This window comes from Bradysia coprophila, unplaced genomic scaffold, assembly GCF_014529535.1.
Source record: "Bradysia coprophila strain Holo2 unplaced genomic scaffold, BU_Bcop_v1 contig_350, whole genome shotgun sequence".
Lineage (NCBI taxonomy): Eukaryota > Metazoa > Arthropoda > Insecta > Diptera > Sciaridae > Bradysia > Bradysia coprophila.
The window spans coordinates 5,072,501-5,073,622 of NW_023503608.1; positions in this window are offsets into that span (position 1 = coordinate 5,072,501).

The following is a 1,122-nucleotide window of genomic DNA, read 5'->3' on the forward strand; positions in this document are numbered from 1 at the left end:
TAAAAATAGGGAACTAGACATTAAACGAAAAACTTCTACAAGTTGGCCCAGGGCCTAATATTAGCGAAAAATTTCACTAAATTTTACTAAAATTTCACTAAATTTAGTGAAATATTTCACCAATATTAGTGAAATTTTAGTAAAATTTTTCGCTAATATTAGGCGCTGAGTTGACCACCTGTTTAAGTTGACCAATTTCTTGGGTGGTCAACATACGGAGGTTTGACTATAAATTTTATTTTCTGTTTTTAATTTGATTTATTTTAACAAATCATCGCGTCGAAAAGACATGACTACATATGTAATAATTACTTCGATGATGATATTAAACAGAGTTTAATGTCGTTCACGTTGGACACGTCCAAAACGGGCAACCGTTGTATCCAATGCTTTGAATAGGATCGCCGTTCGAACAAGCAATTCTTTCTCCTTCTCCGTCAATACTTGGACACGGCACGCACGTCCAAATTGGACATGCAGTTTTCCTATCATACACTTGTCCGTTATGAAAGTTTTCTTTACATTTGCGTATTGGCGAGGTTGGCTTGCAGCAGCGTGGTTGCCTCGGTACGCAGGTCCATATCTTGCAGCCAGTTATCGGATCCATAACTTGGTCAAGATCCGATGATTCACCAAGACATAGCGTTGCTGATGGGGATATTTGTGGACAGCAATACGGCTGATCTGGTACACATGTCCAAATCAAACAGCCATTTGAATCGATAATTCGGGCAATTTTTTCTCCACCTTGGCAGCTTATTAACTCCGGATTTGTCATTGGGCATGGAGGTGTTGCATTCACGTTCTAAAGGAAACAATTCCATGAATTTCTTAAATAAAATGTTTTGTTAAACAAACTGAAATGTTTGACCTGTAGCAGAAATATCGTTACGAGTGTTATCAAGATCTTCATGATACTGGTTAAAATTTGGTGCTGACAACAACGTTTATTTATACGCAACAAAATTTTGTACACAGAAAAGAAACATTGATTGGAAATGCCTCATGTCCCACCATTTCTTCTAGTTGTTAACCCCTCGTCGTATGCAGACGTTTATGCCAAGTGTATCTTTTGGGATGTGGAAGAAATTAATTCAAAAGTATTGATGTATTCAAGAAATT